The 24,735-nt window shown below is 44.6% G+C and overlaps 1 long non-coding RNA gene across 1 annotated transcript in view; it reads left to right on the forward strand.

The window, feature by feature from the left end:
- Positions 1 to 24,307, forward strand: part of LOC138285447 (uncharacterized) — a 61,936-nt gene extending 37,629 nt beyond the window's left edge. Inside the window, exon 2 of the long non-coding RNA XR_011201594.1 lies at positions 23,885 to 24,307. This is a non-coding gene — a long non-coding RNA (uncharacterized lncRNA). The remainder of the gene's footprint in view (positions 1 to 23,884) is intronic.
- Positions 24,308 to 24,735: the final 428 nt, after the last annotated feature.

Genomic DNA, 24,735 nt, shown 5'->3' on the forward strand with positions numbered 1-24,735 from the left:
GCATTCAGTAGTAAGAGGGTTTCTGCGGTGGTGGTAGTGCACAGTCTGTGCATTTGGTAGTAAGAGGGTTTCTGTGGTATTACACAGTATCTGCATTCAGTAGTAAGAGGGTTTCTGTGTTGGTGGTAGTACACAGTCTCTGCATTCAGCAGTAAGAGGGTTTCTGTGGTGGTGGTAGTAGACAGTCTGTGCATTCAGTAGTAAGAGGGTTCCTGTGGTAGTGGTAATACACAGTCTCTGCATTCAATAGTAAGCGGTTTTCTATGTTGGCGGTAGTACACAGTCTGTGCATTCAGTAGTAAAAGGGTTTCTGTGGTAATACACAGTCTGTGCATTCAGTAGTAAGAGGGTTTCTGTGGTGGCAGTAGTACACAGTCTGTGCATTCAGTAGCAAGAGGGTTTCTATGGTGGCGGTAGTACACAGTCTGTGCATTCAGTAGTAAAAGGGTTTCTGTGGTAATACACAGTCTGTGCATTCAGTAGTAAGAGGGTTTCTGTGGTGGCTGTAGTACACAGTCCCTGAATTCAGTAGTAAGAGGGTTTCTGTGGTTATACACAGTCTGTGCATTCAGTAGTAAGAGGGTTTCTGTGGTAGTGGTAATACACAGTCACTGCATTCATTAGTAAGAGGGTTTCTGTGGTGGTGGTAGTACACAGTCTGCATTCAGTAGTAAGAATGTTTCTGTGGTGGTGGTAGTACATAGTCTCTGCATTCAGTAGTAAGAGGGTTTCTGTGGTGGTGGCGCTAGTACACAGTCTGTGCATTCTGCAGCAAGAGGGTTACTGTGGGAGTACACAGTCTGTACATTCAGTAGTAAGAAGGTTTCTGTAGTGGTGGTGGTGGTACACAGTCTGTGAATTCAGTAGTAAGAGGGTTTCTGTGGTGGTACACAATCTCTGTATTCAGTAGAAAGAGGGTTTATGTGGTAGCGGCAGGGTGAAATATATGCTGCCACCGGAGGGGTGCCGTGTGTGTACTGGCTGGAAGAAAAGTGTACGTGCTGCTGTTCATAGTTTGTTGTGTGTGCATTCACTGGAAGGAGCATGTTTGTGGTAGAGGTGGGTCTGCTCTGTGCCCCTTGCGCACCCTGGCCCATATTTATACTTTTTTAGCGCCGCATTTGCGCTACTTTTTGACGCAAAAACGGCGCAAACTTACAAAATACAATTGTATTTTGCAAGTTTGCACCGCTGTTGAGTAAAAAAATGACGCAAATGCGGCGCTAAAAAGGTATAAATATAGGCCCCAGTGCGGACTTGGTTTGTGTGCTGATGGCAGTGTGCCATTTATATTATCACTGGAAGAGTGGTTTTGTGGGGACCGTAGTCAGAAAAAGATAATACCCCCACTTGAAGCATCCCTCTAATCACACACCAAGTACATGGGGTGAGAAAATTCCACCCCCTTTCGCCATCCTTCGACCCTTCTATCTAGTCGTGCATTCATATCTACATCGCTCCGCCTTCATCCACCCACTCATGCATGCTTTCAATGTTCCCTAGTTATCCATTCCTCATCCTTCCGTCCATTCACTGATTTACTTATGGATTATTTAACTCCTCTGTCCGTTATTTCACCCCCACACCAATCCATTCTTTCAAGGGTCCATTCGTTCATTCTTTCACCCTTACATTCTTTCACCTTTTCTTCCTTGAATTCCTTCACTCTCCCGTTGTTTTCACTTTGTATCTGCCCTTCTTTTGTCCCCCATCCTTACTTCTTCTCTCTTGTTTCTCTCACGTGCACTTGTTCTATTTGTCCCATTCTCTGCTAATCCCTATTTAATTTCTCTCTCCCTGTTCTTTTGCGATGCCTTCCAGCCATGTACAACACCCTCAAGCTGGGCGCTTTGCAGGTAAAAGGAGGAATCTATCGAGCACGTTGCGCCCGTCGTTAATGGACCTTAGGAAAAAACATTTAAGAGGTGCATTTGTCACAGCTAGCATCAGGTCCATCAATCAAGCTATTAAGTATTGCTTCTCGTCAAATGGTTTTAGTTTTATTGGACAATTTGTCAAGGTTTTGGATCTTTCATCTTTTCATCTTTTAAATGCAGGATCTAAATGTATTTAGTCCTCCATTTTTACTAGCAGACTGTGTGTTTTTATTATCCCAATGTGTAGTTGTTAAAGAATTATTTCTTTCTTTCTAATAAAGTAACCGCTGCTTCTACACTTCCCTCCCTCGGTGTTTCATGAGAGTGAGGTTTACGATGTCTTGGGACAGCAGAGGCCCGTGATCAACGAAATCACCTTTAGTATGACACAGTTCACCAGCCCATGGGGCCCAGTGACAGGCCCCGCTTAAGCTGCTTAAGGAGGGTGCACAACACCGCAGTTAGATGGGTTTGCTGTGTTGGTCTACGTGTGCTGTGCGTGAATTCACGGGTAAAAGTATATTACAGAAGCATCCAAAATGGTGCAAAGGATCTCGTTTACTTAGCGGCTGGCATGAAATGTGCAGCGTCAGAGACAGTGCAAGCCCCTGAGGGGGGTCTCGAGCTGGGTAACTAAGACGGGCCCCCAAATATTCCAGCAGGCACATCCTTTGGTGTCTGCATTCACAAGAAAATGGAAACATGTCCACGCATTTAACCCTTGATATTCTGCCACACCTCCCGCTTTTGCACCCCAGCTGAGCAGGTGAGCGGATGTCTCCAGTCCCAGTGAGGTGTTTCTGTTCCCTGCTACTCGGTTAAGCTCTCAGGTCGCTTGACAACACTCTCTCTCTGTTGTGGAGGTTCGTGGTACTCGGCAGGTCGGAGCCAGTGTGGGACCCGGTGCCCACCGCAGCAGGGCACCTCATGCCCACACAGCAGTAGGAGAGACCTACACAGGAGTTCAGCTCTCGCCGACCCGTGACTGCTCTCGGGTTAAGAATTCAATCATCAGTTGCTTGAGGTGGGCTAAATGGTGTATGCCCATAAAGGAAATGTTGTGAATTAAAGGTCAAGGGTTTAACCCCACACTCTGGTCCCTAAAAGCGGAAAAAGGTCCGTCCATCCATCCATCCATCCGTCCGTTTTGATTTAGTGAACATAAACATGAAAAATCCCGGAATTTCACCGACATTGGAATGAAAAACTGTATACCATGATGAAAACACTCAAGATTTCTGGTGCCTTTGTATTTTGGAATACAAAATGGCAACTGCATAATTGCAATTTCCCACAACGCTCAAATTTCGATTGTGAACTAAATTGCGATTTTCAAGATGCCCAAAACAATTTTGATCCGCTTTATCAGTAAAGCACATTCCTTGAACGATTCAAATATGACTGCCTGAAACTGGGATTTTCTAAAATATGATTTTAAATGGCCAAGACATATAAAAGTGTTAAGCCTTTCCAGTGTCGACCAAACATATATATATATGTACACACACACACAGCAGGGAAAATTAACGCACCCAAGAACACTTTGTGAGTCACAGCCCCCCATGCAACAATGGTAAGAAAGAGCATATTCGAATATCACACTCTGTGTATTTCTGTTTGTGAGTATGTATGTATATCTCCATAATATATTTTACTCAGTGCATATATTTTTATATATATATATATATATATACGTATACACACAGTATATATATATATATATATATATATATAGAGAGAGAGAGAGAGAGAGAGAGAGAGAGAGAGAGTAAAATATGTTATTTATCATAATCGTGTTTGGGGATGGGCTATGACTCATGAGATACAAAGCATATATGGTTTATGGCATGGTATGTTTTTCATGTGTACTTGTTTTAACAAATGTAGTTAATGACAAGCAGGATGCAAGGGACGTTGGTGCACTACATTTAAATCACACTCACGTAACCTTGTGTGACTTTTAGAGCAGTTGTTTCTCTGTGTAAAGTTATTGTTGCTTTCACTTTCAATCTGTGAAGCAAAAAATATTTTTCTACCTTCAATTGTGCTGTACTTTCGTAATAAACGTGGATTTAACCTTTGCATTGTAGTAATAAATATATGAATGTGTGTTTATTAGATACAGTTGCTCTAAATAACTTGTGTGGGCATGTTTATTTTCACTGCAATGAGGGGTGTGAGTATGTGTATGTATGTGTGTATGTGTGTATATATATATATATATATATATTATTTATTTATTTTAATAAATAATTGGGCAAGCCAACAAATTGACAGAGTGAGCCGAGCCAGAGCGGCTTGGTTTTTTCAGAGCCTGTGCTAAAGCTGACCCCTTAAAAAGTTCAGCAAACATCACATAAAACAGTCTTCAAAAAAAATGTCAACGTGTTTTTCTTTGATATGTGGAAGCTTTGACATGAACATGTTACATTACAGCACTGCACCGAGTAGTACTCATTAAAAGTGATAGTTTTTAAATTAACTTATTCAAATTCTTGCTCCTATCCAAACCCTGGCAACATAAGAGGGAGGACAGTTGTCATGTGATCCCAGTATGTGGCCCACATTCTCATAAGCAGAGAAACACTAAGGTTATTCAAATCAAACACAATAGGCTTTTATACAGCTGGTATTATGAAGTCACGTATTTGACAAAATATTTGCCTAAAATGACATTGTTTAAGTTGGGAAGCCGGGATTAATCAAGATTTACTGGTTTTACTTTGTGCAAATCAGCCACTAAATGGGTATCTATTTTTCAATCATTTTAACTAAAATGTTAATGCATTGTTTTTACCTCTTTTTTGTGCATGAAGGATAAAGCGACGGTGGCAGGCAGTAGCCACATGAAAGCTTGGCTCGTTATGCACTGAAGGTTCCAACACGATCTCAAGCAGAGCCAGGCTTGAACTTTAGGTGGCTTGCACCAAAAAAAAAATATATATATATATATATATATATATATATATATATATATATATATATATATATATTTTTTATTCCCCCAGCCACACTCTCCGTTGACTTTTCTGGATTTGCCCGCATCTTTGTCGCTTCAGATAGTCAGTTAAGGTCTGCAATGCCAAACTTTGTGGAGTTCTGTGGAGCGAAAAAACAGAAGTTGGAGTGGGTAAAAAAATAAGTTTTCTCATTTTGAACGGATTCATACCAAACTTGGTATGAAAAGTGGAACTTTAATTAGAAAGTGGGATTTTGTTGATGTGGTATATATATATATATATATATATATATATATATATATATATATATCATACTAAGATACTTTTCTAAGTATTCTCGTGTTTATCACTTCCCAGAAAACGACTTTATAAGTTTGCAAGTTCTAAATACTTGGCACGACCATACTTTTGGGAGAAATAAACGCCTTTACTAAATTCTAACGTATCTAGTTATTTGTAGCCGTTCAGAGAATCGTGCAGACACTTATTTATTCAGGAATATGTCACCTTTTCAGCGACGCAAAGCGTCTAATATAACATGCGTTTGTAAAGCGCACCTTTACACTCATGCAAAGCACGCGTGAAAGCACACGTGCACACGTGCAGTGAGAAAAGAAGTCTCTTACGTGACCGTACACTAGAAGTAAACGTCACTACCTCACGCATTGCTCCAATATTTGCTTCACAAGAGCGATACCACAGATAAGTGGTCTTAACCGCCGCCCATGCTCTCCGAGGCGCTGTGGGATCGTCCCCCAGTCGGCGCTACACGGTAATCTCTGGTTTGCCTTCAAACGCAGAGGACCCACAAAGGGAGTTGTCCCGAGTCCGCCTCCTTTCAGAAGCCGCGGCATCTTCCAGCTCTGAGGTATTAAAACTCCCCAAGAAACTTCATCTCGCGTCTTTAGCTGTGCTTCGGTAGAAACGATTAAACCTCGATTGTGGCGGGGAGGTGACCCGTGAAATCCGGGGGCGGGTCCCTCTTAAGAGCCAAAGCAGCATTATGCAAATATCGCGCGGCCACTAATCTACGAAAATGATCGCAGTGCACAAGTGCACAAGTACCAAGGAGGGAGCAGAGCAGCCAAAGTGTATGCAGTAGGCCACACAGGAACCTGGGCCAGGGCTGCACAAGTGTGGGCTATGGTAGCCACACAAGGATATGCCCCGGCTTCACAATGTAGGCGATGGCCACACACGGACCAGGGCCCAAGTTATGGGGGGAACGTTAGGACACAACTGTGGAACGAGAACAGGTGCCCGTTCACACACAATGACGGGGCCCAGCCTTCACAAGTAGGGGCTATGGCCATACAAGGACCAGGACTCAGGCTTCGCAAGTGCAGAGAGTGATCGCACAGGTTTCACTAGTATGTGCGACTGCCACAACGGGCATAGGCTTCACAAGAGCGGTATACAGCCACACAAAGACAAAGATTGAGCACAAAGGGCTGACCACACAAGGACAGGGCCCAGCTTCGCAAGTGTGGTTTACTGCCACACAGGCTCCAGGACTCAAACTTCACAAGTGTGGGCTAGGACTATGGCCCCAGGAAGACCACGCCCACACTTCTAAAGTGTGCTACGGCTACACAAGGACCACAATGTCAGTGTTCAAGCGTGGACTACGGTAGGACCAGGGCCCACGCTTCACAAGGGTGGGCTAGAACCACACAAAGGCAAGGTTCTAGTTTTCACCTGTGTGTTCTGTGCCCACACAAGGGCCAAGGCCGGCTGTACAAGGACCAGGGTACATGCTTCTCAAGTGTGGGCAAGGACCACAGGAGAACGATGGCCCACGCTTCACAATAAGTTTAAAAATACACATTTCTCATTTTTTCATTGGCACTGTATTTTGCACCTACATTAGACAGTTTCCTGGAAAGATTTAGACATGAACACTTGACATTGTTCCAGTATAATTTTTAATGAAAGAAAAATACATTGATGATGTAATTACAAGCGAAGCTAATTCTGAGCTCTCCTACGCCAACAGAGGGGCATTGCCTTTCTAGGACGGGTTTGCAATTAGGACACACAGGAAGCATGGTGTGTTATACCACCATATTTTCATTTTCTCGACCCCTTCAGATGCGTACATTATTTGTGTGTCCCATTCGACTATTAGCTCTAGGTGATTATACAATAAACTATTTTGTAGTGCATTCATGTTGGTTATAATTTCTGATGCTGTTCCGTTCTCTTATGCTTATCGTTTCATGTTAGTTGCTGGGAGAAATGGGCCGAGTTTACACCATAAACAATATGTTTCTAAAGCATTGCCCAGCTAAACTAATAGTGCAACATCAGGATTTATACTGTATCTAAGCATCCCAGTTCTAGCAAAGAAGGATAGCCATGCTGGAGGAAGATAAACAAGAACAAGTTACTTTCCTTCTGTAATGCCTTATCTGGTAGAGACCCTAGCCGCTGATTCCTTACCTTAGAATTATCCCCAGGCATCAGACTGGATCCGGACATTTTCGTGCAGTACCTCTGTGCTCCATAGGTGGCATTGTTCAACTCTGCATCAGTGGGCATCTGACCTGGAAATGATGTACACAGTACTGCTGACGTCAGTTTATTTTCCTGACACTCCACATCAGGAGCGCGGGGCCACAATCAAGACTGACCACTGGTATGAGTTGCTATGGCCCTTCATAAGAGGAAGATCTTATTTGTTAATCAGATTGCAGAGCAAGGAGAATGGAAGGGTCTGTAAGGAATCTGCAGCAAGACAGAGTTTTTGCAAGAAAAGGCGTTATCAAAGATAAGTAACTCGTTCACCTGAAAGAAACTTCTAACTGCAGATTCCTTACCTTAGAATAGATACCCAAGCAATACTTCCCAGAGGCGGGTCTGCAAACCCAACTTAGACCTGAAAGTCCTACAGGACCGAATAGACCTAACTGTCCAGGCAGTAGTGTATTGTGAATGTGTGCAGTGAAGCCCACTTTGCAACCTGACAGATGTCTAGTACTGGAACTCAGCAGGCTAACCTAGTGGTTGCAGCTTTGGCTCTCATAGAATGAGCGCACAAGTACTCAGATGGCTGCTTTTTAGCCAAAGCATGCAGATTTTTATGCAGAGCACAATCCATCAGGAGGCGGTTCATTTCTGCACAGTCTTCCCTTTCTTGGCCCCAATGTACCCTATGAAGAGTTGGTTATCCACCTGGAATTCATTTGTGAGGTCAAGGAAGAGTGATACTCTTTTTGAAACCAGACAGCGGAGTCTCTCCTCTTCCTTAGAAGAATGAAGTGGGTCAAAAAAGTAGGTAGGGTGATCATCTGACCTACGTGGAAATGGGTGACTACCTTCGGGAGGAAGGAGGCACGTGTCTAGAGCACCAGTTTATCAAGATAAAAAGTAGTGTAAGGCGGGTGCACTGAGAGAGCCTGCAACTTGCTGACCCTCCTTGCCAATGAAATGGCCATCAGAAAGATGGTTTTGATGGTTGATAACCAAAGAGGGCAACTGTATAACTACTCAAAAGGAGCACACACCAGGAAAGTATGGACCGGGTTCAAGTCTTATAGAGGCATAATGAATGGCCTGGGAGATAAAATGTGTTGCAAACCTTTAAGACATCTTGTCACAACAGGTGATTTCAATAAGGGAGGTAGGTCCGGAAACTGAAGAATAGCTGAAAGGTAGCACTTAACTGTGCCCAGAGCAAAGCCCCTGCTGGGCCAAAGAAAGAACAAATAATAGGACCTGAGAAAGAGGAGCAGATAAGGGATCAGTGTTTTTTGATACACCCCATGCCACAAATTTGTCCCATCGGCAGGCATATACCGATTTGTTGGAGGGATGCCTCGCTAACAGAATAACATCACAGACTTCGAGAGGAAGGTTGAAGGCTGTCAACTGTTGCCCCTCGATCTCCAAACATGATGGCGGAGATCGTGCAGGTTCGGGTGCAGAACTCTCCCCATTGCTATGACAGAAGATCCTGCTGAAGAGGCAACTAGACTGGAGGACCGATGCTCATGCTCAACAGCTCAATATACCAGGATCTCCATGTCCAGTCCAAAGCCATAAGCATGACTTAAGTCAGGTCATCCCTGAGGTTTTTGAGAACTATGGACAGGAGTGGTATTGGCAGAAAAGCATACAGGATGCCGGAGCTCCACTCAAGACGAAAAGAGTCTCTGAGTAAGAGCCACCTTGGAAACTTCAGCACACAGAACTGCTGGCATTGCATGTTCTCAGCTATGGTGAATAGATCTAACCAAGGTTCTTCCCAATCTTGGAAGAGGCCTTGCGCCACCTCTGGATGGTGATACCATTCATGATCCGCTAGGCATCAACGGTTGAGTTTGTCCACTCTGATGTTCGGAGAGCCTGGCAGGTGTTCAGCTACCAGAGAGATGCCCTGGTGTCCCAACCATGTCCAGAAACGCAACACCTCTTGACAAAGGGTCCACGACTTAACCCCACCCTGCTTGTTGCAGTACCACATGGCAGTGTTGTTGTCTGTGAACTACTGCAGTAGCCATCCCCTCATGGAGTGTAGAAAGGCCTTCAATGTCAAGTGAATTGCCCAAAGCTCCAAAAACGTCATGTGGAGCCCAGACTCTGCCAGATGCCGGAGTCATCTGATCTTCACCCCTCCCAGGTGGCTACCCCCATTCAGGAGTGATGCATTGGTCACTACAGTCAACTCTGTTTCGGGAGGTAAGAGGGGCCTGCCACCAACTCAATTGTGGTCCGTTAGCTACCACTGCAGGTTTTTTACAATTCCACTCAAGATCTGAACCACAGCAGAGAGATTCCCCTGATGCTGCGCCCATTAGAACTTCAAGTTCCACTGCAGAGCCCGCATATGCCAACGGACATGTGTTACCAGCAGGATTCAAGAGGCTATGAGGCCCAGCAGCCTGCGAGTCAGTCTCATCAAAATCCAGGACAGAGGCTGAAATATTGGTATGACAGCCTGAGTATCCTGGACTCGCTGCTCAGGAGGATTAGCCCAAAATTGCACCAGGTCCAGAACAGCTCAGATGAAAGGGAACATCTGATAGGCAGTCAGGTGTGACTTTGGGACATTGATAGCAGATTCCAGTGAGTGCAAGAGGTTCACCATAGTCTGGAGGTGAGAGATGACCGCCTTGGATAAGCCCGCCATCAACAGCCAATCGTCAAAGTAGGGGAACACTGGAACCCCAGACCTTCGCAGATGAGTTACGACCACTGCCATCACCTTGGTGAACACTCGAGGGGCACTGATAAGGCCAAAGGGAAGCACATGAAACTGAAAGTGCTTGTGGTCCACGGTAAATCACAGGTAACGTCTTTGGGCGGGCAGGATGGGGATGTGAAAATATGCGTCCTGCAAATCCAACGCTACCATCCAGTCTCCAGGGTCTAGGGCAGTCAGAACTTGAGAAGCATGAGCATTTTGAATTTCTCCCATTTGAGGAAGTGATTTAGAAGGCACAGGTCTAGTATATGATGAAGGTCTCCATCCTTTTTGGGCACCAGAAAGTAGTGGGAATAGCAACCACAACCTACTTCTGATGCAGACACCCTCTCTATAGCTCCTGTGGCCAAAAGAGCCAGCACTTCCTGGCAGAGTAGGGAAAGATGGTCCTCTGTCAACTGGATGTAAGTGGGTGGCATGGGTGGAAGGGCAGCCACAAAGGGGATGGAGTAGCCTCTTTGTACAATCTGTAGTACCCAACGGTCTGATGTTATTAACCTCCAGTGGGGCAGGTGATGGCATATTTTGACCACCATTAGATGCCCATGATGATAGGAGGGCAAGCTAAGGGATCTTGGAGGCTGTGGCTGCTGGGGTAGTGGTGGACTTGCCCAACCTCTAGCTACATGTCCCACGTGTTCTGTGGAAACTGCATCCTTGGCCACAAAAGGTGTGGAAGCTTGCTGGCCGTGGTGCTGGGAGGGTACTGACATGGTTGGAAACCCCTTCCGTAGCCATGAAAGGGGGACTGGGGGTGTCGAGGGGCCATAGAGAGACTGAAGGACCAGGCCATAGCCCTGGAATCCTTAATTCATTCAAGCACTGAGTACGCCTTCTCTCCAAAGAGACGGGAGCCATCAAAGGGCATGCCCATAAGCCATGCTTGGACATCCCTGGAAAAGCCAGTAGCTCTCGGCCAGGCATGGTGGCAAAGGGCTACCAATGAAGAAATTGCTCTGCCTAGCAAGTCATTTAGGTCCAGACCAGAAAGAATGGCAAACTTTGCTGCATCTCTCTCGTCGGCAATAGCCTGAGGGAGTATAACTCATGCCTCCTCTGACAACACTGGCACCACTTGCACATCAAAGTCCCAGATCGTGTGGGTATAACAGCCTGAGAAGCATGCAGTGTTCCCCCAACCGCAGTGCTAAGCTGGTGGGACAGAACATTCTCTTTCAAAAGGTATGCAGCCTCTTGGATTCCCTATCCATGGAGTGGAAGGGAATGCACCAGAGTTGACTTTGGAAGTGGAGGCCTGGACCACCAAGCTGTCCAGAGTGGGACACTGGATGAGGAAACTGGGGTCACTTGGAGTGGGGCTGTGGTGGCAGGCAATCATTTTGTGTGCATGAGGACACTAGTGATGGTTTCACTAAAGAGGGGCAAGGGTTCAGAGGGGGCAGCCCCTGGTTGAAGTACCTCTGTCAAGATCTTAGACCCATATTTATACTTTTTTAGCACCGCGTTTGCAAAGTTTTTTGACGCAAAAGCGGCGCAAACTTACAAAATACAATATTTTGTAAGTTTGCACTGAGTTTGCGTAAAAAAACGATGCAAATGCGGTGCTAAAAAGTATAAATATGGGCCTTAGTCTTGACTGCCACTAAGGGCAAGTGAAGGTCCAAGATCTTGGCTGACCTATGCACCACCATAGCGAAAGAGGCACCCTCCTTCATAGCCACAGTGAAAGGGTTAGGCGAAGTGTCTAATCCATTGGCATCTTCCAGGTCCTCATATCATGTGTCCTCGTTAGCATCTAATGAGTGGCGATATTCCTCAGGGTCGCCATACCCCTCCCATTCATCCCATGTACCAGGTCTTTCATAGATAAAAGGGCCTGGCTCTGACCCAGAAGGAATGGATCCAGATGGCACCGTGTTGAAGTCAAGGATGATGGGGTTGGCGTTGAGGCCTCCAGGGGCATCAGCACAGGAGTGGGCACCAGAGAAGGTCTCGATCTCACTAACAGGGATGCTCTGGATCCAGCACCAGATCCATGGGGCCTGACTGGCTCCGAGAGTGTACCCACTGGCAGGAATCCAGTAGGGGCCCCTTCCACATCCATGGGGCCCAAAGGCGATCCAGAGGGGCCATGCCCCCTAAAAATGAGGTGTAAGGCCTCACAGTACTCATGTAGTTAGATGTAGGTCGCTCTGGGAAAATCAGGGAACTGTGGTGCCAACCCTGGTTGGGGGTCTGCCGAGGTGCAGGGCCTGCAGTGCCAACGCTCCCTCCTCTCGTCTGAAGATCTGAATAGATGCGGAAAAGTAGAAGACCTCTTTGACTTATTCAACTTCTTTTTGTGTGACTTACCCGACGGTTATTCAACCGGGACAGCTTCTTGAGCGGTCTAGGGACCTTCCACACAACCGGGGTCTTGATTGTCGTGAGGTCGACTGACGTTTGGTGGCAAGAAGCTTGAGGGAGCATCCCCTCAGCGTCTTCAGGTGCATGGCAAGACAATACTCACATGCGTTCGAGCCAAGGTCTTTCTGAAGGCACCGTAAACAGACCAAGTTGAGGGGGGAGGGTCTATCACAGGCTTCTGTCTGTGACAGGTGCCACATGATTTGAAGCCAGCCGGATTCTTGGGAGACATCCCTGTCACATCAAGAGAAAGGATTTTTTTCTTTAAAATTTTGTCAAAATGTCAAAAAAAGCCAATGAAAAAGTGACTTAGGGGGTAGATCTCCACGGATCTGTGCTATTTGACATAGAAATGAAAGAACTGAAATCAGTGTACCAAGGTGGCACCTCTATAAGTATCACATACATCATTTCTGGTGTGGACAATGCTGATGCTGCTGACACAGAGCCAAACAATACCACCTACTGGCGCACATGGGTACTGCTCGAAAATTTCTGTACCCTGTCTGGGGCCTAGGGATAATTCTTAGGTAAGCAATCTGCAGCTAGAAGACTATCATATAAAGCCATTTGACCAGAATCTCCCAAAGTACATTTTGTGGTCAAGTGGTAGTGTTAGCAATAGAAGCACTGGAGCCACAGTTGGCAACAGTCTCTAATTCACAAACTTTTTCTGCACATCTAAATTGAAATTAGGTGTGCAAATATTAATCGCCACTTGTAAAATCCAATATCACTATGTCTTTGGATGTTTGCTGTGGGGAAATATTTTGAGAGTTTTGGGAAACAAAGGGGATGTGCCAGTGGGGCAGCTATGAACAATCCATGGAACACCCTCAACACCCATAAACTATTTTTTGGGGGTATTTGCAAATATTTATATGATAGTCCCATCCTGATATTTCACAGACAACTACTGCATGGGAACAGGTTCAGGAAGCCCTAGTGCAATCACAGTTACGGGGCTTGAAATGAGTCAACTGGAGCCCTTCCAGCTCTGAAGTCCTGGAGCCACATTACAATTAGACCCCAAACTAAACACCATATACACTCCTTTAGCACTTGACTCTTAAGGTTCCTAAGGAGAGTGGTCAAAAGCTTACACTGGGAGTTTGTGTGGGCTAGAGACCCAGAATTCAGCAGCTCCAATAATATCACTCCATCAATCTAGCAATTCAGTCAGTGCTTTTACTTTAAAAAGAACCATACTTTATACTACACAGATAAATGTTACATATGGAAATATACAAATGCACCTAAGGAAGCATCAAACAATGGAAAACATGCTTGTGCAATACAGTGACAGAAGACCCCTAGATTGGACCACCCCCCCCCCTCAAACTCAAGACAAGCCACTGCAATTTACCATGGGCAAATGGGTCATGTTTATTCACAAATTCACACAAACATGACAATCATAAACTTTGAACAGTAAATGTAAACAATTTTAAGACTCATAAAAGATGATTAACAAGAAAGAAAATGTGCAAACAGCACTTCTAAGAAAAGTTTGCAAACAACAGCAATGATTGATCCATCTGTTTTCAACTGAGCAATTTCCAGAGGTGTCACAGCACTAAGGGCCAAATATCCTAACCTTATGCATGCTTGTCTGGACCATACAGGTGAAACCACCTACATCCCTGGGAAGTAGTCCAACCCATTGTGCTCTGGACCACCTGCCATTGTTCCATTGCACCCACACACCAAGTTGTCAAATGGGTAGACTATGAGAACCAGGGCTAAAGCCCTTTGCACTGCACTGGATACCATGAGACTGTGCCCACAAGCGTGTGTGGATGTCCCTCGCAGATCTAAGGATTTCTGGCTATTCCCTCAGTGCTTTCCTAGGAGATATTTTGTGTAGAAAAGCTTTCTACCCCAGTGAGGAATTGCTGTCAGTAGGTGCTAATTTGGCATAAGGGAGACTAGGGCAAGAAGGTCCTTCTCCTTGCTCACCAAAAAACAGAGCATGTGTGAATGATCAATTGTCCTTGGTGAAGAGATCTGTCCTGAAGTCACAAAGGAGTACCCCGTCATAGTGGAATATCTGCTCACCACTGATGAGCTTACGGGAATATTCCAAAGACAGCCAGGTCATGGACACAGGCTTGGATATTTCTGAACTGAATCACCACTCAGATACATTGAGGGTCCTTGGCTTTGTAGTGGATCCTATTTAGTTTTAGTGGGAATCAGGAGTTTAGCTTAGACTTTTAGCTTACAGGCCTGTGCCCCCATCATCTAGTTACTTTTAACCTATTTAGCCTGCTGTGTCTTAGCCTATTTATTTTATTATTTATTTTACCATGGCTGCCTTTGTTTAGAGTTAGAGCAATGTTTTGATTTGTGTTATCAGTGCCACTCTGTGAAGGCATCACTGTCAGTGTCCAAACCAAGTGATATATGTAGGTGTCCATATCATGTCTCTTTCTCACTTACGTGTGAGAGGAACAAAATGTACGTTTGGTGGGAATTGTTTACTTAATTGCCTCCACAAGCTTGCCCTTTATCTATTGTTTGGGAACATAACTGCATCAGGGGTCCTACAAGATCTATATAAATATATCTCACACATACAAGGTTACCAGAGGGATTCCTAACAGATGCTATCGACACCATCTATGCTGCATGTCGCCTTGATGCAAACCCAGTCTTTGAGTCACCAAGGAGTCTGATCTAGAGACCTCATTCTAAGGTAACGAGGGTTGGGGGCGCTTTTTATGGACATGGTACTGGCAGATTAGGTTTAACACACCTAGCTCTCACTAGGTTAGGGATTAGGCTCTCTACGCTAGGGTTTTTACATTTCATTTTTATTTGAAGATGGTGTGAGTCTTTGTAGTAACGACACATTCTCACAATCATGCTTCTTTTATTATTAGTTGTCCTAATCATTGCAGCTCATGCAATTTACGGTAGATTGCAGTATTTTCAATAAACCTATTGAAAATATTCCTACACATCTTCTTTATTGCCTGTGCGTGACTGAGACTTTTTGCTTATATGAGTAAAGGGTAACTTCTGTGCCACCATGACTCCCATGAGATGTCGCACTCTAGAGTCCATGCATACAGGCTGCGAGAAATCACCTTTTACTGTTTAGGTTTTTGGTGAGATACTGCTTGTGAGCTGGGAGGGTTGGGCAGACAGTTGTGACGTTGTAGGAGTGACCTAGTTGCCTACAAACAAAAGTGCTGTCATCCTTAAACCAGCAGTATCACATAGGAGCGAGAGTCCAACTATAACATGGCACCACCAATGACGCTATTGTGGCATTAATCTATGGATATCATGAGTATCTCTGTCCCACACACAACAGGTAACCTAAGTACTATTATACCGAGATGTCCGTGGTCTTGGAGATAATCCTCCTCAGCTGAATAAGGAGAACCTAACTAGGCTGTAGGTTGTTCAAGCTTGAACTCTTAAAAGGACTTTCTCCCCACTTGGTGTTCCATCTCTGTTCCCATTATTCAATATGGCTAATGTTATTGACATTCCAGAAAATGCTAGATATTAATTAAAAGTACATCTAATACAGCGTGGCTTGAAAGATGAGGGTGGGGATGTTACATTTATAGCGGAAGCAAGAGAAGGCTACCAAAGAGAAACATTCTATTCCTGGGTTACCTTTGCTGAGGAAGACCCTAAAACATTCACATTTCACACATATGAAATAGTGAACGTATCACAATGGTACCAACCGTACCAATATCTTGAAATACTGATTACCTATCAAGAACATCAGAACTGGTTTAATGGCGCCCTACCACATGTAATGCTACCTGTGAGATTAGGTCCCTTCAGTAATGATGGCCCAACGTGGCCAATGTTTGCCACGTATACACTACATCCCGGTGTACATAACATGCAGGCAACTGATCTGCGCAATCTATACAATGAGCTAGTAACATTATATAGACAACTTGTTCAGTTCGTATTGCGAACTTTGAACAGGACACTAGCGCGCCCAGCACCACCAGCAACAGCTGGATGCCAATTAGCCGTTACTGGGATTAACCCTCAAACAGTACATTCTATCAAGGGCAAAGTGCCCACGGAACGCAAGAAAATCCTGTTCTGGATATTACAAAAAACTAATCAGCAGGAAGCTGTGTTTCTTCATATGGGACCATAGGAAAAACATAGAATTCTCACAATGTGTTTGCCATTCGGAATGGTTCCCTCAGTGGGCAACTGCACCACATGGGGTACAGTCTTTGTTGCAGCATATACTACCACACATGGTACCCTGACACTTATGAATTTACCGGAAGTGTTAAAATTCAAAATGAGCACGGGCTGCTCTAGCCCTAGATCTGGGCATTAAACTGATGCATAACTTCGACACAGTCTCCTCAATAATACTCAGTAACATTAAAGGAGAAGCAATAGCATTGGCTACACACCAGTGACTCCAGAAGATTATACAGCTGGAACAGGTGCGTCAACTACCAAAAGTTATTTCAGACAACTTTACTAGTATAGGGCAAGATAATTTGGGAGGCAAGCCGAAAAAAACCTGACATTCAGAGTACCACCCCTAAGTATGGTACTAAACAACCTCAAGAGGGTTCTAAAAAGCGCTGGGACAAACAAAACCAAAATAAGGACACACGGAGTCAGAGAGCAGATTCTCAGCAATCAGAGAACTCCAAAAGGAGATATAATCTCAGAAAAAGAGAAACTTTTAAAGACTCCTGACAGGTACACTGATTCACGTCCCTCTTGTTCCTTTCAGGACACGCCGGAAAGACGTGGTGAGAGAGTGGGTCGGTCAAAGCAACGTCCTGGCTATGTGAAACAGAAGAAAGACTTTCAGCGATCCTCAGAGAAGAAAGAGAATAAATCTCCACAACACAAACCACAATTTAAAAAGAACAAGGTGGCAGCAATTTCAATAAAACATGCCTGCAATCTTGAGAACAGTGGTGAAGAACAAGACGTGGGCAGTGACCATGCTGGACAGCACGGCAGAAGTCACGATATGTCGCCAGAGTCTGAAAGATCATCAGGATGCAACAGCAACTAATAACTTTCTTATAGTCAAGACTGAGGACGGCGCGTTCTCCAACCCAACAGGGTTTATCATGTAAATATCCCAATTGAGGGAGACATAGAGTGCACCATTAGACTGGCCACCTCAACACGTCCGTAAGCTCACACCATGGGGAAGATGTAATTTTGCCTTCTTTCTCAGATCTTGTTTAGGAAGCGATAAAAGAAACCTACACTGTTGACTGGGCTTTGGCGCAAGCACCCACGCCATACCGCAATCACGTAGGGTGGGATAAGGATTCCCCCTACTATGTAATACCTTTCAGATCTACACCCCCGCCTCAGCCCCAATATCCCATTAAACACGAGGCTAAAGCTCCAGTGAGGGAGAACTTCACTCAGCTCGAGTACCAGAGAGTAATAAAGCCCTGTGCCTCTGCAATGAAAAACCTGTTATTCCCCGTTGCAAAACCAGACCATTCGTGTAGAATAGTCTTAAATTACAGATACTTAAACAACAATACACGCACATATGGAGTACAAAATGCACACAGCACCACACTAATTAATAACATAGTACGTAAAAAATACAAAAAAGAGCTTGGATATTTCCAATGTTTTTCTTCTGCCAAAATTTAGCACATGAAAGTCGTGACCTGAGTGCATTCTCATTTGGCTCCCAAAAACAGTTTTGCAGTTTACCCCAGGGCTATAAAAACAGGCCAGGGTTGTGTTCTGCCCGTGTAACATTAATAATGCATGATATTGACCCTGCGGCGTTGTCCTATGTGGATGACATCTATCTCACAGATGACGACCTCAACATTCATCTTGCCAGGGTTGATTGGAATGTTCAACTACTTCAATAGTGCGTTCTGCATCTCCCTCAATCTGTATATGTAATCTATAAACCCTGTTAGGTGGAGAGATGCGCCTGTCCGCTGTTTCGACTTCAAGGAAGTTGTTAGTCGGTGTCACATCCAGAAGATCTATAAGATTCTGCCAACATATTGTGACTTCTGCTGTGCTGTATAGCAGTCACTGCCTACGTCCTGTTCTTTAGTAATGGTCTTAATATTTTTTGCATGTTTAGGAGAAATTGCTGCAACCTTTTTCTTTTTAATTGGTGTTTTTGTCCCAGAAGTTTCTCTTCCTTCTTGACTGAAACTTCTGATGAGCACTGCAACTTCTTTCTCGGCTTCACGTACTAGTTTTGGTGGCCTGCCCACCTTCCTCTCTCACTGCGTTTATCAGGTGAGTCCTAAAAAAGGAATGAGGTGGACAAGTGTCAGCATACTGATATGTGTCAGGAGTTTTTGAAGTTTCCCTATTTCTGAGGTTGTATTGCTTTTCTGAGGTCTCCGAATGCGGAGATTCTCTTCTTTGGCTTCTTCTACCTTTATTAAGTTTTTGTTTTCCCAGCATTTTTTTAGAGCTCTCTTGTGCTTGCTTAGTATTTTCCTTACTGGAAGAACTTTGTAATTGTGGTCTACCTGGTCTGGCCCTGACCTATACTAGTATAAGTTTAGGAAATAATTTGTCGCAGCTCACGTTCCTATTCCCATTAACGAACATCTCGGATCTTCTGGTGAATTGCCAAAGCTTCCTCTTTAATGTTACTTAAAATAATTGAGGAGCCAGTGTAAAAATTGTGCATCAGTTTCATCCAAACTCATTTTGCATTTGTTTTAATATTTCCAGAAGATTCACAAGTGTCAACGTACTATTCGTGGTATATACTGAAGCAAATACTGTGCCCCAAGTGGCACAATCAGAGGGAACCATTAAAAAAGACAAGCACATTGTGAGAATTCTATGTTTATCTTGGGGTCTCGTGTGGGAAACACTGCTGCCAGCTGGTTTGTTTTTAGTGCTATCCAAAACAGAATTGTCTCCCATTCCATGGGTGCATTAACCATTATAGAATGGACTGTTTCTGGATTTATTCCTGTTACAGACAATTGATTTATAGCTGGAGGAGCCTTCGCTGGGGCGGTATTTAAGGTCCACAATACAAATTGTATGAGGCGTCTATATATATCAACAAGATTGTTGTATAAAGTATGCACTTTTGCTACTTGCATAGTTTGTACATTAGGATGTGGTGTAAATGTAGCCAGTGTTGGCCATGTAGTTTCATCATTGCTTAAAGGACCTAATCTAACACGTTTATTACATGTGGGAGGGCAACATTAAATCAATCATGGTGTTTTTTATAAGTTAGTAGTATCTCTAAATATTGTGTATGCTCTGTACTATTGAGGTACATTTGCAACTCTGTATGTGTGAAATGATATTGAGTCTGCCTTGGCTTCAGGAAAGGTGACCCATAAGTAGAAAATTTCTATTCTGTACGCATCATGTGCCTCTACCACGAACGTAAAATCCCAACCCTCATTAGTTAGCCTACTAGCTAATAGAAAGTGTGTGACTGGTTGTCTACAGTTTTCTGGGATATTTACTGGTTGTGCATTAGCCATATCAAAAGATAGGTATCAGACTTTGGAACACCAATGGGGGAATCCTTTTAAGGTACAAACTTGCACAACCTACAGCCCTAGATAGGTACTAACTATTTAGCTGAGGCGGATTTCCCATAACACCACATACGTCTCTGTATAAGGTAATTAGGGTACTTTTAGCATGTGCACGAGTGAGATACTCAGGAGATCTGTAAAATTAGTGCCTTGCCAATGGACTCTTATCATGGGGGTAAGATTGCCCGTTTTCAGGCGGCAGCACCACCATGTGTGACTGAGACATTCCCTCACTTGTTAGAGGTTGTGGGCCTAACCATTTCAGCTAGCAAGCAGCACCTCACCAAAATATAGGAAGTAAAGGTGGTTTGTGGCAGCCTAGAAAACATGACACTCTGACTCCTCAGGAAAGTTGTGGTTGGCAGATCCTGCCCCTTTCTCTCATTTGCCCAAAACTCACACACACAAAGGCAGACAAAGAGATACAGGAAAGCTTTTAATGTATTTATTGAAATGACTGCATTCTACGATAAAAGACATGAGCTGTGATTATTAGGATGATGACGCATATCACAGTTACAATTGTGACCATTAGTGTTAAACAGATGAACAGTCCCAACATCCTGGAATAAACATGTGTCTAAGAATTCCTACCTACATGAGAGCCTAGCAGTGATAGCCCTTTCTTCCTATACTAGTCTATGGAAAGAGCACCCACCCCGTACCTGAAAACAGGGGTCTGCTGGCCATCTCCTCAGTTGGCTGTAGAGACAGAGCCAGGATCAGCAAAGCAGCGATGAAGTGGCACACAGCATAGGATGGCTCCTTTGGCTGGAATGACCTCTCTAACCTTCTTTGGCCTGTGTGATGTTTTTATAGTAAAAAAATGTTGTGTTCTGAAAATAGACCTGATGTGATAATGTGTCTAAGTGTCGAAGGCTTGCTCCACATGCCACGTGCCAGGAAGGGGGGCGCGAAATCGGGGTCTGAGAGGCGATTAAGGGGACCTGGTTAGGGGGTGGCTGCTCCTAGGAAGTGTGGCAACTGAGGCAGTCGCTGGAGGGGGGGTTCAGGTGCCAAAATTGTGGGCTGTGCATTGGATTCTAGCCCTCGAGAACCCCCTCACACCCGGTTAGGCAGGACCAGGCTCTCTGAAACACCCACCCCATTTTGCTTGCTTCCTTGCTCTCTTCTTGACTGAGGGAAAGTGGCAGGATGTGGGACACAAGACTTCCTGGGGCACTCAGCTGCCCGAACTTAGGGTTCTGGATCCAAATCCTGTGAAGACTCTGAAGACCCACTCTCATTCTCTTAACATAACAAGCACTAGTTTGAGCAAATGGGTGAGTTTAGTGAGAGGGAAAAACTCTTTAAATCCTCCCATGATTGATGAAAGAAAACCACCAGATGCAGCACCTGCTCAGGAACATAAGAAATGTATTTGTAGCCATCCACTCATGTTTTCCAGTAAGGAAGAAGGCAGTACACACAGTTGTGCTCTCAGTTTCCTTCTTCTCCAGTGGCCAGGAGGTAGCCTCTTTATACTGTACAAAATGCAGCACCAGCAGAAACCAAAAGAAGGGAAATGCCAAACATGGGCAAACATTTAGGAAAGAGAAATGTAGCTGAAGCAAAAATGAGCGAAAGGCACAGTGCCAAATATAACATATTGAAAATGTCTTACAAGCAAAACATAAAAAACAGGTGTACAGTGTACCCAGCTAAAGGAAGCTATGACCTTGCTTGTGGACTGTCCATTAGAGACACGAAGGCCTGGCATCTTAGAGTGGTTTGTATGTACAGCTGTTGGAGGTGTCCCAAGAAATTAGTGTGTGGGCCTAAGTTCAGAGCTGGAATAAATTTATGAAGGAGGGCGATGCCACTCTGAGAAGGGGGACAGAGCACTGTGGAGGAGCTGGCTGTCAGCTCGTGCAGATAGAAGTGGTCAGCAGCTGAGTGGGCTTCGGCTGTGTATGTGGCTCATGGGTGTTGCTTGTGAACAACCCCAGTGTGTTGCATGTGAACACATCCCATGAACCCTTGCACACCATGATGTTGGCTAGATTTCCTAACTGCTATGCCTTGCTGTGTGCCTTTACATCATGCAACATCTGCAAAACTGGCTTGTGATGTTTTCACATGGATGTCACGGTGATATGCATTGTATGTGTAGACTAAAGCCTGGTGCATGCATGTGGAACAGCCCTCGTCCTGCAGCCCCTATTTGTGTTGGCAGACAGTGAGCTATGTATTGTGTCCTCCAGATCTATTTGTTAATGTGTCTGTTAGGCACTTGCTGTTTGCTACCTACAAGTAGGCCATCTCCATATTGTCCTTCCTGCAATCGGTTGATGAGGGAGTGTCGGAATATGAAGGAGTCATACATGCTGCTGGGGTATTTAGCCAGCACATTTGTGATTAAGCCACAATGGTCAACAATGGCTTGGATGGTGATGGAGAAGGGGTGTTTGCATTTCCTGTATAGATGGGCTGTTGCAGCAGGAGGGATGAGTTGCACATGCATGCAATCCATGGCACCCAGCACATGTGGGAACCCAGCGTTGGCACAAAATCCTTGATTTATCTCCTGTTGCATTTGCTGGGTGTTGGCATGTAGCGGGATGTGAGACATATGATGGCATGCGGGACAGAGAGTATGAATGATGAGAATGATGGCAGTTAGACTTCAGCCATTTGGGCTGCAGTTGTCTGGAAGGAACCTGAGGCCAGCATGTGTAGCACAGCCAGGAGCTTGATGTGTGGTGGGATGTTGGTGACCCTATCCACTGCCGCCTGTAGTCTTGGCACAATTAGATAGAGCAGCTGCACAATGGACTCCCACCACAGACATTAATAGGTGATTACCTTTCCTTCCTAAGTCCAATGAGTAGGGTTCACAGCTGATATATTTGCTTCCTTCTTATGTGCTGCCTCTGTGGACAATATGGTGGTGATGGTGGAGGTATTGGTGATGGTGGCGGCTGTTGTTGTCTTCCTGGTGCTCTAAACTGAAGTAGAAGTATGTCATGGCTCTCACAACAGGAGCTAGGTGCAAGGTGACAAAGCATGACTCATGGACAGGTGACATGTAACTGTACAACTGTATAATAATCACCAAATTCACTTACATCACACGTATGAAGTGTAATGCTCCACACATTCATCACTCACCATTCCTCTGAGGCAGCAGCTTTGGCTGGAATGTGCACCTGCACACACAAATCCAAACCTGCAAGCAAAGAAAAACCCCTACAGGCCCTGATGCAAGTGTGAATGTGAACTTGCTGGGCAACTTTTGTGCACGTCTAGTTGGAAGAAATCGTAAAGTGCAGGAGGCCACAAATATTGTGTACCAATTCCCCTTCTCAAAGATGTTCTACAGTGCAGGAAGTTGTGTATCTGGACTGCAGAGGACCACTCACAAATCTGTATGATCCATGTGTTGTGTGCACAATTTAGGCACAACACCATCCACATGTACACAATGTTCACCCACTGTGACACGCAAGCATGGATGGGGAAACGGCATGTCACTGAGTTGGTATGTGGGAGTGCATACTGTGCGTATGGCATCAAGTCAACTATCCTGGACAATTACTGGACAATCAAACGCCTGGGCCAATATAATGTAGGACAACACAAAAATCTGGGGATGACAATGGACACCTACCCAGTCAGGACCTACATAAAAGAATCACATCCACATTGTGTCTCTCCACAAATGTAGTGTGAACACATAACATCGAGTGGACTAGAGAATGGGAAATGGCCACCACCAAAATATCCTAATGAAATATGGCAGTCAGGATGTTGAATTGCAGTGACATTACAGAGATTGATTAAATAGGCCCCTGTAAACCTCATGACACATGCATGATTCACACATCATGTGATCATAACTGGGACATGCGCATGACACTACACATATCACACGAGCTGGACTTTATCAAATACATCTGGCCTCATTTTTAACACTGTCTCTTTTTTCCATTTCAGCTGACCAATGATATGGGATCCAGCCATGGGTGATGACCCCATATGCCAACCCACAGACTGAACCAGAGAAGGACTACAAAAAGGCCCACATTTGCACATGTAATGCGTTGAGCGGACCTTTGGCCTGCTTAAGGCCCGGTTTTGCTGCCTTGATGTTTCTGGCGGGTTTCCCCAGTCTGCAGATTTATTTTGGTTTGTGAAATGCTGGACAATATATGTGTTTGCACAAATGTCCCCTGGGATAAACAACTGGAGGACTCAAGGGAGGAGAAGAAGAAGGAGGCAGCAGCACATGATGGCGAAATCAAAAACACAGTTGCTGGTGCACGTAGATGCACACACATTGTGCATAATTTCTACATATGAGTATATGTCACTGAATGTATGACAGGGCTCCAACATGTAAATAAATGATTGAATGTATGACTTGGAGTTTATGTCACAGTCCAAGTCCCCACCCCCAACCACACCCAGCATGACACTACTTTGACTTGGACAACCACAAGTGTTTGGGTTTAGAGGTCCTGAACCCCCAGTCGTATTTAATTTTTCAATCACATAAATCAATCATCAATCCACAAAATATATACGCAGTAATCCCATCATATTTATATAGTATTTACATTTTTGTCAGATGCCTAGCCTTAACAGAGTACGCTAATACATCAGATTTCCTATCATAAACTAAATAATTTCCTGTGTATCCAAATATCAGTGACTGCGGATGAGATCATGACTGATTTCTAAGACACCCGGACTCTGTTTGTTCCCACGGCTGGGAGGCCCAGGGTTAGGAGCTCCAGAAGGGCTCATCCTATCCCCTCCCAAAGCCCAGTTGTAACGAGTTGTGG

Source organism: Pleurodeles waltl, chromosome 1_1 (genome assembly GCF_031143425.1).
Source record: "Pleurodeles waltl isolate 20211129_DDA chromosome 1_1, aPleWal1.hap1.20221129, whole genome shotgun sequence".
In the NCBI taxonomy this organism is placed as follows: Eukaryota; Metazoa; Chordata; class Amphibia; order Caudata; family Salamandridae; genus Pleurodeles; species Pleurodeles waltl.